The sequence below is a fragment of the Misgurnus anguillicaudatus genome, chromosome 7 (assembly GCF_027580225.2).
Source record: "Misgurnus anguillicaudatus chromosome 7, ASM2758022v2, whole genome shotgun sequence".
Classification (NCBI taxonomy): Eukaryota; Metazoa; Chordata; class Actinopteri; order Cypriniformes; family Cobitidae; genus Misgurnus; species Misgurnus anguillicaudatus.
The window spans coordinates 24,343,867-24,360,341 of record NC_073343.2 but is presented as its reverse complement, the minus strand read 5'-3'; the positions used below and the strand labels follow the sequence as shown (position 1 = coordinate 24,360,341).

General features: G+C 44.8%; 1 protein-coding gene across 2 annotated transcripts in view; it reads right to left on the bottom strand.

The window, feature by feature from the left end:
* Window positions 1-16,475, bottom strand: part of LOC129417328 (probable E3 ubiquitin-protein ligase RNF144A-A) — a 71,962-nt gene that overhangs the window by 16,973 nt on the left and 38,514 nt on the right. The gene's annotated exons all lie outside the window — the stretch shown is intronic.

Here is a 16,475-nt window from a genome sequence, read left to right as displayed (position 1 = left end):
TCTGCCATGTAAAAAAAAATAAAGCTCCAACTGGTTATAAAAGTAATAGTAAAAAAAATGTATGCATGTTGGGTTTGGGTAAAAAATTATTCAGGTCATTTTGGGTCGGGGTACACAAGATGACCTCTAGTTGATTTCCATATAAGATTATAACATGACTGCATTTTAATATAAAATTATTTATTTGTGTTCAGCTGAAGAAAGGCATGAAAGTGAGAATATTATAAGATAATTTTCTGGGTGAAATATTCATTTAAACATCATACTGTATGACTCAGTTATCTATGTAAAGTACGGTCAGGGCAAATACTGTAAAAAGACTGCTTTCATAATATGTGCTGATTGCCATTTTTAGAAGTCTTGTTGAGTCAGGATGACACACGCTCTTATCTGTCCCTACATGCACTGTGAATCTCTCACAAACCTAACACAATCTTTCTCCATATTTTTTTGTATTTTGCTCGGTCTCTGAAAGCCTTGATATGTTAAATTCATAATTCCGCCCCAGTTAGCAGGAACAATGATGGGTTTGTTTCTTGTTTCACTTATTTATGATGATATTGCTGTCACAATCCTCATGCGAAACTCTACAGTCCTTACAGAAACAGCCGTGTTGATCCAGACTTTCTTTTGGAAGAAATACCTCGCAGGCTCTTTTCCATACAGTGAAAATGGTGCTTTCATGCTCCAAAAATAAAAAACAGCTCCATAAAAGTGATACATATGAAAGCTTTGTCAGAGAAAAAGAGAAAAAAGTCTGAGTCAAATTTAATAACAATTGATCCAGTTTGCTTTCTTAATATAAAAAAGATTAATGAAAGCCATATTGGTTTTGAATATAACAACAACAAATTGTATGCTGCAATACTTTGTATTTGCCTTCTAGAGAAAAATCCTTTATTAAAATATTTTTATTACTTTAAAAAATCTCAACATGTAATACTCATTTTAAGATGTTATTATGTTTTGTGCATAGTGCATTCTGGTTAATAACGTGTAATGGTTGTTATGAAATATTAGTACAGTGTGCTATATTAAATATTATACAACAGTTCTTTCTGGTTCTCGAATCTGATTGGCTAAGAGCTATACGATATTGTGCTGATAACGGCACTGTAACCGCTTCACCTTTCGTATTATTCCGCCACCTAGTGAATGGAGGTCCTAAGCAGGCTCATCTCTGAATGGAACAACACAGACGCGCCGTTTGAATCACTCTCCGTGTGTCTTATTAGTTTAGCTCATAAATCAGTCTGATCAGTCAAAGATCAGTGCTCTTGTATGTTACGTTAAAGTTAATGGGAGAAATGTCTTGTCACATCGTGTGGACGATTAACACTTGGAAAGAGGAATATAAACACTCGTTTTTTTCTGGAGCTATATTTTATCAGAACGCGAAAACACCGTGGAACCGCAGGCAAGCCCCGCAGCTTTTAAATGTGGACATTGATCATTTACTTTATCGTGACGTGACTATTAAAACATGTTATGAGATATCGCCACTGATATATTTATAAGCAGCATGCAAAAACATCCCTCCGACACCCACAAAAAACCGTTCTGTACAGTACTGACAAGAACAAAGTCCAACAACAACAATCGAGTGCTCGCATCGCGTCAAGAACAAATGAGAAAGCAACAGCAACGCCCCACAAGTACAGTTCTACCAACCTTCACCTCGGGCCAAAACAACAACAACACAAAAGACACCAAACATGAACAAAAAAACAAGTACAAGCTTGATCATGACACCAAACACTGCTGATTTGATCTCATTTTGACGATCATAAACAAACAAGGCCAACATGAGAGCCAGGGAATCCCTTTCAGAGATGTAGCCCAGAGAGGGCGGTGGTCAGCGGGGCGAGTGAACACTGACATCCGCTCATGCTTTGGTTCTCATTCGTACCGAATCTCACTAAGCAAACGTTCAAACAGGCGCTATCTTTACTAATCGACTGCAGATTTAAATATAATACAGATACATTCTCGACTGAACTAATCTTAAAACTACACTTTGTGACCAAGAAACGGTAATATAAAGAAACGGCTTTTCCGTCCATTGAGTTGTTATGAGATTCAAAGCAGCCGAAAGTTTTACCTGTCATTCTGGCCGCCCTCAAATCCGTGGCGGAAGAAGTAGTTCTCAAACAAAGAGGCTTTTAAAATAACTCCGTTGTTATTTTCTAGTTTTCGTTTTTCAAACGTGTGCCGTCAAACTGTTGTATAAAAGCAATATCGCTCTCGGAGTCGTGTGATATAGCTCTATATCATCACGGCTGTGATTGCTTCCGGCACACGGCCAACCGCCTCGTGCCTCTGGCCTAATCACAGCCGTGATGATATAGAGCTATATCACACTCCTACTCGAGCGATATTGCTTAACTATAGTATCTACTATAGTTTTTAATGTGAGAATGTTTTACTCCCCACTTTCTTACCTCTCACAGTACGTTCATACAGGGCGCAAGCATTAACGTTTCCCATTCACTTTTAATGCGTTTCCTAACTGAATTGTGGATCCGTCGGCGTCACGTCTAGGGCTGCAGCTATCGATTCTTTTTGTAGTCGATTGATCTAGCACTGAATCGATCGATTAATCGAGTAATCGGATAAAAATTTTGTGTGTGTTTTTAAACAACCAAAACAAATAATGCATAACAAAAATGACGTGGCTGTAAAATGTTCAGGCATTTGGCTTTTATTTCTAAAAAAACCCAGAAGTATTTGGCTCCAAAAAGTAAGCCTATTTATTTCAATTTTTACCCATTTAGTGTTTATAAGTGCCAGTGCCAACAATTAAGCACTTTAATTTATTAATATGCACAACAGGTTTCATGCTGTAATCTAGCCCTGACATCAAAGTAAATGTCTGGTTTATGTACATTTCTACACCTGCAGCATTTACCATTAGGATACTAACAAATAATATATAATTTCTGGGGTGAGCCTATTTGCTATGGTAACAACCTGTGTGTGTGCGCGCACACGTGCACCTGTGTTTGTGTGTGTGCACGCGTGTGCTGTGCGTGAGGAAGAGTGACACCCCACACAGACGTTCAGTTGCTTCATTGCATTTTGGTACGGCAGAAATACATACATTCATTTTTAATAGAACGCTGCATTTGGTTTGCATCACTTGCATTGCGGTGCATTTTAGGGTAAGAATCCGTTTGAAAAATCACGTCCCGCTGTATACAGTGAATGCATGCTGAAATTATTGTTGCGTGGCTACATAAAAGTTTAAGCATATGTGATGCATTGCGCGATCGGGAGAGAATAACTTCCGACATTAATAACTTCGTCATTTTAGTATTAGTGAATGAATGGAGGTTCTTATTAGGCTCATCTCTGACAGCACAGACCCGCTGTTTTTAAACACTCTCCTTGTGTCTCATTAGTTCACTAGCTCGTGAATCAGTCTGTGAATCCCAATCGGAAGTACTTATCCCGTCAAAGATCAGCGCTCTTGGATGTAACTTTAAACTTAAGTGGAGTATTGTCACATCGTGTGGACGATTAACACTTGGAAAAAGGAATAAAAACAATTAATTCTCTGAAGCGATCTCTCTCCTCAGAACGCGAAAACACTGTGGAACTGCAAGGTAAGCACTGCAGCTTTTAAATTGGACAATTGATAATTTATTTTATCGTGACGTGACTATAAATTATGAGATATCGCCACTGATATATTTATAAGCAGCATGCAAAAACATCTCTCTGACACTTTTTAAAAACAGTTTTATATAGTACTGACAAGAAAAAAGCCTAATAATAAGCGAGTGCTCGTATCGCGTTAAGATTAAATGGGAAATAAATATAGTTTTATTAACTTTTACCTCGCGCCAAAACAATAACAACACAAAATATGAATAAGAAAACAAGTAACAGTTTCATGACACCAAATACTGCTGATTTGATCTCAATTTTGACCATCAAACACAGACCGCGGGCCAATACCAGAGCCAGGGAATCCCTGTCACAGATGTAGCCCAGATAGGGCGGTGGTCAGCGGGGCGAGTGAACCCTGACGTCCGCTCATTGCTCTGGATCTCGAGTACCGAATCTTGCTAAGCAGACGTCCAAACTGGCGCTATCTTTACTTATCGACTGCAGATTTGAATATTATACATATATATTCTCGACTTAACTAATCTTAAAACTGCACTTTGTGACCAATAAATTGTTATATTATGAGGGTAAAATAACGTCAAAAAGATTTGCATGCGCAGGATCATATCTGTGAGAGTGTACGTGACGTTGCAAGCATAAAATAAATTTGCGTGCGCAAAACCAATTTTGTGAAGGTGTAAATCAAGTTGCAAGCGTAAGAAAACTAGTTTTGCATCATTGTAGTGTTAATCGTAAGTGTAATTCATGTCTTGTAAAACTGAAACTTCATATTTACACTAAATAAGTATGAACTGTATGCATCTGACCTCAGTTTTTCCGCGCTTACACTTTTGGCACGGTTTTTGCCCTGAAATACTGCCAAAGGCATTGCAAGTCTGCAAACAGTGGTCTGCAATGAAAAACACACGTTCATGAACGGCAAATATGAATTAATCGCGCAGAATCTGTCTCTATGTGTAAAATAAACCAGTTGTAAATGACTTGTTGCATACGGAGGAAAACTACTTCCTGAAATAACTCGACATCTACTGGTCCCTCTGCGCTTGCAGTTTTGTCACGATTCTCTCACTGATTTGAGTTTGCAAGCGCAGGTGGGAAGGCGGGGCTATGAAATGAGGCTCCTGATGACTCATTGTTTTCTCTTTTCTGATTGGTTCAATATAACGGCAGGAGTTTTCTCAGTATCGTCCACGAGCCTGCAGGAATACTACTATAATGACTCTAAAAAACTGTCATGCTTTGTTGTTCTTTCCCTTTTTTTCTATTTTATTTAAAACTGATTTGGTATGATGAACAATTGTTAAAAACGCTACATAACTAAAATTCACTTTTATATATTTTATATATATTCTTATATTTATATATATAACATTATTATATATCACATATTACAAAACACCTGCTTAATTCTGAATCAACACATGTCAGCCAGCTTAAAGGTTTATGTATTAAGTATATAGACTAGGATGGAGTATTTGGTACTACACTGAGTCATTTCTTATTAAATAATGTTATAAATAGTAGGCTACTCCATTCCATGCCATATTATTATGGTCTAGGATGGAGTACATGGATGTATTAATTAGTTTTAGTTATGTAGCGTTTTTAACAATTATTCATCATACCAAAGCAGCTTCAAATGAAATAGAAACAAAGAAAACAGAGAAAGAACAACAAAGCATGGCAGCTTCTAGTATATACCAGAATGGAGTATTTGGTGCTACATTGAGTCATTTCTTATTAACTAATGTTATAAATAGTAGACTACTCCATTCCTTGCCATATTATTATGGTCTAGGATGGAGTACGTGGATGTATTCATTATTTTTAGTAGAACAGTGTAGCATATAATTCCAAATTCAAACTATATTCTAGTTAATATTTCCTAAAAAAGTTACTGTAAGACAGGCCTACTATCACAGAAAAATCAAACAACAACAGAAGTAACAAAATCGCTACGGTTATGAATGAAGCCATATTAATGTGAGCAGTTTTACTGTAATTTCACGAGTTCGCATTAACATGTAATCAATAGGGAATGAGATAAAGCATATTTGGCGTGCTGTCCGAGGAGAGGGCTCCGAGCTCGGAATTTTAGCCCGAACCCAGAGTACTCCCCCCTCTTTAACTGTGGTAAATGAATCTAGATAAGAGTGAGGTGATGGGGTGGAGGAGGGATGCTGAAAAAAATCTGTCACGGGACAGAGGTGAGGGACGGCCATTTATAGGCACCTCTTTGCACTGATTGGTTGGATCACATGACCATGCTCCTCCCGAACTTAGTTAAATAAACTTCATGTATGAACGAAAGTTCTAAGTAAAAACTAGCAGCAGTCTCCTAGTAAGCAAGACTAAGCAAGGGTTGAGAAGAAAACTGGCGTTCTATTTCATCCCTACTGACCGCCAGAGGCGGTGCTTAAGCACTGAATGATCCATCTCGCGCATGCGCGGGTCGAGTGTTTGTGCCAGCGGGGTCGCCCGTGGCCCCTGGTGCCTGCGGAGAGTCTGTGACTTCCGGTGACATCAGAGGATCTGTTCCTTTTCATCTTCTCGCTTCGCAGGTTGTTTTTTCCGCGCTAGCAAAAGACTACAGGATATTGTGTTTCATTCGTTGCTGGTGGCCTTGTGACATTTTATTGTCGGAGCAGCGAGTTGCTCGCCCTCCAAAGGCCGCAACGAAATCTACCGACAGGTGAGTTACAAACTTTTTATATAACTGCTCGTTTGGTGCATTTGTTGGTGACGGCTGTGTTTTCGCTCCCTCTCCCGACATTTGTAATCTAACGTTAACAGTTACCTTTATATTATTGATTCATCTGCGATTTATTGTTGTAACACGGACGAGTTTTTTGGTTGATTGTTCAACTGCGCTCGTGTAGTTACTTTGTGCCAACTCGGTTGTGCCGGTTTATTTTGTTAAACGTCTTTTTGCGCTTTAACTGCGCTTTTTGTATTTAGTACCAACTCGGTTGTGTCGATTTTTGTTAAAAGTTCGGCGCTTAACTGCGCTTGTGTATTCGTGCCAACTCGGTTGTGCCAGCTTTTTTTTAATAGTTCGGCGCTTAACTGCGCTTTGTGTATTTTGCAACAACTCGGTTGTGCCAGTTTTTTGTTAATCGTTTCGGCGCTTAACGGCGCTTTGTGTATTCGTGCCAACTCGGTTGTGCCAGCTTTTTGTTAATCGTTCGGCGCTTAACTGCGCTTTGTGTATTTTGCAACAACTCGGTTGTGCCAGTTTTTTGTTAATCGTTTCGGCGCTTAACGGCGCTTTGTGTATTCGTGCCAACTCGGTTGTGCCGGTTTTTGTTAATAGCGCTTACCCTTAACTGGCTTCACAACGTTTGCGGTAACGGTTGTGCTTTCGCTCCCGGCACCGGTACTGCGTTTAGTGTCTTATTTTCTCGTTACCCTAAGCTGGTGAAGGCAGTGCTTTCACTCCCGTTACCAGCATATTTGTACCTCAGTGACTAGATTGGTGGCAGTGTTCCCGCTGAAGCTAATCTTTTTTCTTTTTTGCTACATTTGTTGGTGAAGGTTGTGCTTTCGCTCCCTCTCCCGGCATCTGTACTGCATTCTGTGTCTATTTTTTCGTTGGGATAGTTTACCCTTAGCTGGTGAAGGTAGTGTTTTCGCTCCCGCTCCCAGCATAGGTGTGCCCCTGTGACTAATTGGTGGCAGCGTTTCCGCCGAGGCTACCTTTTTTCTCAGTTGCCAGCATGGTTGGCAACCACTCCTGCTCGGCCTGTATGGCTCCTCTGCAGCTTGAGGATGGCCATGATTTATGTCCCTCATGTCTTGGCTTCGAACATTTAAAGGAGGGTCTTTCTGACGACCCCTGCATGAACTGCGGTTTCATGCCTCGGGCAGTGAGGGCAGCTAGACTGGCTGAGGTGGAGCAACTGTTGGGCTCTACTTTGTCGATTGGACATTTGACCCCAGCCCAGCGACTGGTTCCAGATCAGTCTGGGCAGTCTAAACGTCGGGCTGCTGAGGCTGCAGGCCCCACTCCTGCAAAAAAGGCTAAGGGACCCCGGCTTGCCTCTAAAGTGGACCAACTAACAGCGGAGCTCAATACTATGAAGTCCCTCTTCCTGGCTTTCCAGTCCGGTACTGGAGCAGAGCCGCCAGATGATTTTGTCCCCTCGGCAGCCTCCTTGGAGTCGGAGGACGATGTGCTTTTCCATGGCAGCGTCAGCTGGCCAGTTTAATGAATATGAGCCAGAGGTACTTCCACAGATGGAAGCCTCCCAACCTTCTGGGGCCTGCTCCCGTTCTTCAACCCATAGCTCTACTGGTGGTGTTGAGGACTGCTCTATGGGAGCCATCATTCGTATGGCTCTTGCTCGTCTCCAGTTGGACGTCCCGCAAACTCAGCCGGCTCCGGCCAGTGCTTTTTTCAGGCGTGTCCCAGCCTCCGTCAGCTTTACTGCGCCCCCATCGGAGGAGTATTTGAGGGAGTTGCAGGCATGTTGGAGGGATTCTAGGGCCCTCTCTCATGCAACGTCCGATGGCCGGACCCTGGCAGCCATGCAGGACGCCCAGAAGTTCGGATTGGACCGCATGCCAGCAGTTGAGCCGACAATAGCGGCTCTTATCATCTCACCTGATGAGGCTTTGAGGCCGGATGCTAGGTGCCCTCGTCCCCAGTGCCGGGTTACAGATGACCTGCTCTGTAAGGCCTATGATGCAGCGGCCCGCATGGGACGCATCGGTAACTCCATGTCCCACCTGATGCTCGCTTTGTCAACTTCCCTGCAGGAGACTGAGTTGGATGCCTCTGTCCACAATTTTAGCGATGCTTCACTACAGGCATTCGCATTGATGTCTAGGGAATTGGGGCGGTTGATGTCTACTCTTGTGCAGGCTCGCCGCCAGGTATGGTTGGCACAATCTCCTCTCACTGAGGCCTGTAGGAGAACCCTCCGCAGTGTTCCGGTGGAACCAGGGGAGCTGTTTGGTTCCGCAGCTCTGGAAGCGCTTGAGCGCACGGTCCAAGCCGGACGGACTCGACAGCAGCTGTCCGGGCTTCAAAGAAGCGTTCCGCCTCCTAGCAGGCCTAGAGGTCCTCCAGCTGCCCCACAGCGCAGCTCTCGTCCACAGGCTCACCCTAGGGGCTACCTAAGGTCTCTGCGCCCACGTCCACAGCCTGCTCAGCAGCAGGCACCGACCTTTCGGGTGCCTGACCGGCTGCCCTCAGGACAACCTCAGTCCTTTCCAACCCGTCGTGCCTCTGGAACCTTTAGAGGCCGGGGACCCCGGTGCTGAAGCCCGGGGGTCGGCCGTCGGCTGTTTTTCCCAGCAGCAGCTCAGCTATTGGGCTGCTTCCATCAGGGACCCATGGGTGCTCTCAACCTTAACCCACGGGTACAAACTTCAGTTCCGACGCCGGCCCCCAGCCCATGGCCGGGTCAAGATGACCATCATAAGCGACCCGGCAAAAGCCCAAGCCCTCACCCAGGAGTTGTCCGCCCTCCTGGACAAGGGCGCCATCGAGCCAGTAGATCCCCTATTGCACCCCGGGGGGTTCTACTCAACTTACTTTCTGGTAGCAAAGAAAGATGGCGGACTCCGTCCTATCCTCGACCTAAGGGGTCTCAACAGGTTCCTGAAGGTTCTGAGGTTCCACATGCTGACCACTGCAGAGGTTCTACGTACAATTGCCAAAGGAGAGTGGTTTACGTCAGTAGACCTGAAGGATGCCTACTTCCACATCCCTATAGCTCCACACCATCGGCAGTTTCTGCGGTTTGCCTTTCAAGGGCGTCATTTCCAGTTCCGAGTGCTCCCATTCGGTCTCTCCCTTTCCCCTCGGGTGTTCACCAGGTGTGTGACGGCAGCCCTCTCGCACTTGCAGTCGCGGGGCATGAAGATTCTCCCATATCTGGACGACTGGCTCATCTGTGCGCCATCCCAGTTTCAGGTGGCTCTGGACACGTCGTGTCTTCTCTCTCATGTGGCCCGCCTGGGCCTCCGGGTGAATTTTACAAAGAGTTGCCTGGTTCCATCGCAGGGCACGCTTTTTCTCGGGATGACTCTCGATGCAATCACCATGAAGGCTCGCCCATCACCACAGCGGGTGGACGACATCCTCCGCCGCCTCCTCCTGTTTCGGGGGGGCAGGCAGTTATGCTATGTGGAGTTTTTGCGCCTCCTAGGGAAACTCACAGCTGCCGCTACCGTGATTCCTCTAGGACTGCTGTCGCTGCGTCCCCTCCAGAGGTGGTTGCACAGCTTTCACCTAGATGTCAAGTGGCACCGGCACAGGAAACTCAAGGTGTCACGTCGTTGCCTTCTTGCTCTGGCCCCATGGAGAGTAAGGTCATTTCTCCTGCAGGGCATGCCCTTGGGTTCCATCGCATCTCGTCGGGAAATCCTCACAACAGATGCTTCCCTCTCGGGATGGGGTGCTGTGTGGCAGAATCGAACAGCTCAGGGGCTGTGGTCTGTGCAGGAGCGCTCACAGCACATCAATGTCCTGGAACTGCGGGCTGTGCACAAGGCATTGCAGGTTTTCCTTCCCTTCCTGGGAGGCCGGCATGTGCTTGTGCGATCAGACAATGTCTCGACTGTGTCTCACATAAACCACCAAGGAGGCACCAAGTCTGCACCACTGCTGCAGGCATCCCAGGATCTCCTGCTGTGGGCAGGGCCACACCTGGCCAGCCTGAGGGCGATGTATTTGCCTGGGGAGCAGAATCAGGCGGCAGACTTACTCTCCCGTTGCAAGCCTCCGCCGGGGGAGTGGCGGCTTCATCCGGATGTGGTCCTCAGCATCTGGGACATCTTCAGCAGGGCAGGGGTGGATCTCTTTGCCTCAGAGGAATCGACCCATTGCCCCCTTTGGTTCTCCTGGACGGAGAAGAGCAGCCCTCTGGGCCAGGATGCTCTCGCACACGATTGGCCAGAGGTTCTCCTCTATGCTTTTCCACCAATCCCTCTGATTCTTCCAACACTGCAGAGAGTCCTCCAACACGGTCACAGGCTACTGTTGGTAGCCCCCTTCTGGCCGGGAAGAACATGGTTTCCACTGTTGTACAGTCTCTGCAACGATTCACCGTGGCGCCTCCCAGACAGGAGGGATCTCCTGTCTCAGTTACGGGGCCAAATCTGGCATCCCGATCCTCACCGCCTGCAGCTGTGGGTCTGGTCACTGCAGGGCCCGACCCGCTGCTGACTGAGTGTTCAGATGGCGTCTGCAATACCATATGGAATGCAAGGGCGCCTTCTACCCGGGTGCAGTATGAGAACAGGTGGCGGCTGTTTACTACATGGTGCTCAGACAGGAATGTGGACCCTGTGCACTGTTCAGTTCCAAAGATTCTAGAGTTTCTCCAGTCACTCTTGGATGGCGGCCGGTCCCCGGCTACCTTGAGGGTATATGTGGCAGCCATTTCCTCTCGACATGCTCGGGTGGACAACGACACGGTGGGGTGTCACAGATTGGTGTCCCTTTTTCTGAAGGGTGCATGGCGGTTACGCCCCCCACGAGCACAACGCGCTCCAGCCTGGGATCTACACCTGGTGCTCGATTCCCTATGTTCACCTCCCTTTGAACCCCTGGCTCAGGCAGAGCTGAAGTGGGTCTCTATTAAGACTGCCTTTCTCCTTGCTATCACGTCAGCGAAACGTGTTGGGGAACTTCATGCGCTCTCCGTGAGTGACTCATGTTTGAGGTGGAACTCCGATGGCTCGGGGGTTACCCTGTGGCCGAATTCAGCTTTTCTTCCGAAGGTTTTGTCATCAACCAACCTTAACCAGCCTATCCACCTGGCACAATTTACTCCCCCAGAAGGGGAGGACAGATTACAGCTGCTGTGTCCCGTACGGGCTCTCAGAGCCTACGTTGTCGCGACTGCAAGTATAAGGCAGTCAGACCAGCTCTTCCTCTGCTATGGTGGTCCTAGGAGGGGCTGTGCTCTCTCCAAACAGCGGTTGTCTCAATGGGTGGTGGATGTAATCACCCAGGCATATAAAGGAGGTGGTCACACCCTGCCATCCGGGGTGAGGTGCCACTCTACCAGGGCAGTCTCAACTTCATGGGCGGCCCTGCGCGGCGTGCCCCTGGAGCGCATCTGTGAGGCGGCATCATGGGCATCCCCGTGTACCTTCTCCAGGTTCTACCGGGTGAATGTCGCCACCCCCCATCCACTGGAGTTGGTCCTGTTGCCAGACTCTGCGCTGTCCTCTCAATCAGGTACGTGCTAAATTCCTCGTGACTTTTCTGGTATGTGTCATCCAGTGCTTAAGCACCGCCTCTGGCGGTCAGTAGGGATGAAATAGAACGAGAGTTACGTATGTAACTACGGTTCTATGAATCCCGGATGACCGCCAGAGCGTTCTGTCACTCAGAATTCCCGTGTACTCGCGAGAAGATTCTGTAGGAACAGATCCTCTGATGTCACCGGAAGTTATAGACTCTCCGTAGGCATCAGGGGTCACGGGTGACTTTGTTGGTATAAACACTCGACCTGCGCATGCGCGAGATGGATCATTCAGTGCTTAAGCACCGCCTCTGGCGGTCATCCGGGATTCATAGAACCGTAGTTACATACGTAACTCTCGTTATATTTAACCAATCAGAACAGAGAAAACAATGAGTCATCAGGTGCCTCATTTCATAGCCCCGCCTTCCCACCCGCGCTTGCAAACTCAAATCAGTGAGAGAATCGTGACAAAACTGCAAGCGCAGAGGGACCAGTAGATGTCGGGTTATTTCAGGAAATAGTCATTTACAACTGGTTTATTTTACACACAGAGACAGATTCTGTGCGATTAATTCATATTTGCCGTTCATGAACGTGTGTTTTTCATTGCACACCACTGTTTGCAGACTTGCAATGCTTTTGGCAGTATTTCAGCGCAAAAACCGTGCAAAAAGTGTAAGCGCGGAAAAACTGAGGTCAGATGCATACAGTTCATACTTATTTAGTGTAAATATGAGGTTTCAGTTTTACAAGACATGAATTACACTTACGATTAACACTACAATGATGCAAAACTAGTTTTCTTACGCTTGCAACTTGATTTACACCTTCACAAAATTGGTTTTGCGCACGCAAATTTATTTTATGCTTGCAACGTCACGTACACTCTCACAGATATGATCCTGCGCATGCAAATCTTTTTGACGTTATTTTACCTGTCATTCTGGCCTTCAAATCCGTGGCGGAAGAAAGTAGTTCCCAAACAAATAGGCTTTTAAAATAACTCCGTTGTTGTTTTCCTGTTTTCGTTTTTCAAACGTGTGCCGTCGAACTGTTGTATAAAAGCAATATCGCTCTCGGAGTCGTGTGATATAGCTCTATATCATCACGGCTGTGATTGCCTACGGCCTCGTGCCTCTGGCCTAATCACAGCCGTGATGATATAGAGCTATATCACACTCCTACTCGAGCGATATTGCTTAATTACAAGTTGCCCATATATGATTGCACTGTGGTGCCGTTTTTTTGTACACACACCTGTAAAGTGCATGCGTGTGTGAAGGGGTTCTTTTTTAAGATATACTCTCCTGCAATTGAACGTAAATACGTTTACTACTTAAAAACATCAAAGCTAAACATCATATCTAGTCAAACTGCATAACGACATCGCTACAAATACAGTATGGGATTAAAATCAGCAGAAGCTACGTTACCTTGTTTCATCAACGCTTGGTGAAACAGCAGTGGATGTTTTCGGTTCAGATGCTGAATGTAATGATAATGTTATGATCCCAAACTTTAGATATTCTCTCTCTGGCGTTTATGGACATATTCGCTCTCCGCCATCGCGCCAACTAAATTCAAACTGTACCACGCGCTATGATGTGCTTCCTGAACATTGAACAACGGTCCGTGTGAATATGATCTTGGCGCGTGTAGTGCACGTCATAGGAATTTAACGAGGCTTCGAAGCAGAATTTTTGCCTCGAGGAATTTTTGAATCGAATTAATCGAGTAACTCGATGAATCGTTTCAGCCCTAGTCACATCACTGCATTGCTCGCGGCAGAAGTTGAACATTTCTCAACTTTCAAGCGGCAACGCATGCCTCAGCCAATCAGATCACCTTATGCAAATAACCTAAACAGAGCCAGCCAATTACTTTTATGGAAGACCGACACATGTATTGCGGCCACTGTGATTGGCTGTTGGCCATGCTTAAGACAAGCCTTCTGTCAAGCGTTAATGCTTTCGCCCGTGTGAATGTACCGTCAGACTTTCTGTATTGTTCATCATTTATGTTACTCTCCAGTTTATACCGAAAGGGCTGAACAGCAGATGTTAATGTACTTGTATTTTTAAAGCTGTAGTCTACGATGTTGAAAATCGGTTGAGAAAGCCTGAGACGGTTGAGAAGTTTTAAAAAACGTACCCGCCCCTCCACACACACACACCCCTCCAACCGGGAAACGATGTGAACAACGTCACTCATTCAAGCTGCGATCACCGGTAGTAAACATCGGAACAGAGATTTACTGAGATTTAAAGAGATTTAGTTAAAAGCAGTGAACACATAAAGCCTTGAAGGAATGAACACTTACAATTATGACTGATTGACATTATTTACTTTCACAACAACGTTTGGCATTCAATTCCCCTCCTGAGCCTTGTTTACCCTGGTCAAAAGTGCTACCTAGCGCACATTAAGTGCACAATAATTATTAGTTAGTATTGCTAAGGTTTTGAGTAATTGTTATAGCAGCACACAGCGCATCTTGATATTTACGTAACACCTCACACCATAAAAGTATAAATAAATGTTAACCTGCTCAACAAAAAGTCAGCCGTGTCAGCGTCGGTTTTCAGTCCCAAATCTCCCTGAAGCTTCCTCCAATGGTCAATGGTGGACCCTATATTAATTTGACTTTGAGTCCGGCATTCTTCACATTATTTTTTTATCTCTGCTCTTTTTTCTTCCTTCTCTTTCTTCCAACCTTGACCGGACCGCTTGCTGCTGTCGGTTTGTTTTTTCTCCATTTGTGAGCTGTTGCTACTTTGCTAGCTACCATACACTGTCAGAAATTTATTTTCGCAGGAGGGGCCGGGGCGGGGTGCGAAGGGGTGGAGACGCGAGTGCAAGGTGCAGTTTCAAGTCGAGCGGGGATTGGATGAGAGCAGTTGACCAATGTAAGCTGTCCGGCCGGACAGCTTACATTGGTCAACTTTTCTGCCGCTTCACACCCAATAGAGTGAATGGATTTTTTCATTCTCTTTTCTCTTCATATTGTTAGGATTTTACTGTAGAACCATAACCAGCATCTAAACGAGGTTATTAATAATGAACAATCTTTGAAATCGTAGACCATAGCTTTAAAGGGCACCTATTTCATTGCTAAAAAACAACGTTATTCTGTGTATTTGGTATAATACAATGTGTTTGCGTAGGTTATGGTTCCAACAACACATTATTTTCCACCATACATTTTTGTAGCTTCAGATATCTCGGTCTTCCTGAAATACACTGATTTTGTACAAAACTCATCAATCTGAAAAATGCCAGCTAATCTGTACGTTGTGATCGGTCTGATTACCTCTGACATAAGCCGGAAATGTGACGCTCTTTACCATGTTTAAAAGATGCGCTTACAATGCAATGCTAACAGGAGTTAACTTACAGGCTGCAAGTCCGAAGCGGGCAGAATTATGATAATGTCGGTCTTGTCCATGTCAACAGGCCCAGGATTTGTTGCCAAATCGTGTGTTTGTTGTAGTCCAAGAAAAGAGATTTACGTTGGAGACGATAACTCGCATCATTGTTTACTTTGGGGTTTGTACCTTTTGCATATCGTTGACATGTACTAATACACTCTTACACACCAAAGGAAATGTAAAATCGTGAATCGGACAATAGGTGCTCTTTAATAGCATGCAGGTGCCAATACCACATACCGCCACCTAGCCTACTGTCTGTGAGCATTTATAACTATAAAAAATTCATTTTAAATTGAAGCCTTGTATGTAACGTTAAAAGAATGGCTTTTTATTACAACCTTTTGACGTGATTTGCATTGCAATGTAAACAAAATGAAAGCCTCCAAGTGAAAAGATTTGTAATTTATTTATTAAAACTATGATATTTGTACTGTTTTTAATTTTACATTCTTATAGTCAATCCCAGTGTTAATCTATACGCCATACATGTGTTTATAGTCGGGGTACCATAGTTTAAAGTAAAATACACTCTATAAAGAACAAAACACATTAACTCCCAGCGAGTGCCACATGTAACCACATTTAACTTTCTCCCTTGTGTCCTATTTCAAAGGCATGCAATACACAAGAGATGGAAAGGGTGATATCACTCAAATGTATCCTGTGGTTTAGACAACCGGAGGCATAACAAAGCCTGGGATCACCTACTGATGAATATGATGAAAGAGAAGATTCATACGGCACCAAAGCTAAAGGGTCTTATGTCTCATCACATGCATTATTTTTGATCAAGCATATCCAATTAATGTGAGACTTTGAATAACTCCTTATGAATCTGATTTGAAGCATGTTAAAAACTGAAGGCACTTCAGGACAGTCTGTGCTAATGCCTTAATGCCTTTAAAGGGACACTCCATATTTTTTTTCCAGCTTCCCTTGAGTAAAATTTGGAATCCATTCAGCCGATCTCCGGGTCTGGCGGTACCACTTTTACCACAGCTTAGCACAATCCACTGAATCCGACCAGACCATTAGCGTCACGCTCAAAAAAACCCACAGAGTTTTGATATTTTTCCTATTTAAAACTTGACTCTTCTGTAGTTACATCGTGTACTAAAACCGATGGTAAATTTAAAGTTGCGATTTTCTATGCAGATATGGCTAGGAACTATATTCTCATTCCGGACTGCCGTACCATGGCTGCAGC